Below are 520 nucleotides of genomic sequence, written 5' to 3' on the forward strand. Positions count from 1 at the left end.
AGGAAAAACGGGAAAATACCGGACAATTAAGAACAATTCCCTAATTAATTCTAGCACAATAAACTAAGTGAAATCAATAAAATATCGACTCATCAAAATAGACCACACTTAGTCTTTTGCACTCCTGGGCAAAACCAAGACGAAAACTAGGGAACTACTCGACGGACATCAGGGAAGTGACACAGACTCAACACACAGACAACAGAGACTGACAAGGAAAGAAACAAAATTACACAATCCTCAAGAAATCTGGACAAAGAAAGGAAGTAGACAGTATCCAACACAAAATCAAGGAAGCTAGATACTTAGAGAAATCATCCAGGCAATTCAAAGCATGACAAAACGATCAATCAGTTCAAGAGGTGAAACAAAAATGACAAAACCTCACAGATCCACACAATTAGTGTTTCTCTCAAGTGTCTAGGGTAAACAGTGTCAACTCAATGAACTCAGGAAAGCAATCACAAACAGACTTGGCAAGCCTCTAATATCAACACTCAAAACATATATGCATGTTCAA

Source organism: Vigna radiata, unplaced genomic scaffold (assembly GCF_000741045.1).
Source record: "Vigna radiata var. radiata cultivar VC1973A unplaced genomic scaffold, Vradiata_ver6 scaffold_221, whole genome shotgun sequence".
In the NCBI taxonomy this organism is placed as follows: Eukaryota; Viridiplantae; Streptophyta; class Magnoliopsida; order Fabales; family Fabaceae; genus Vigna; species Vigna radiata.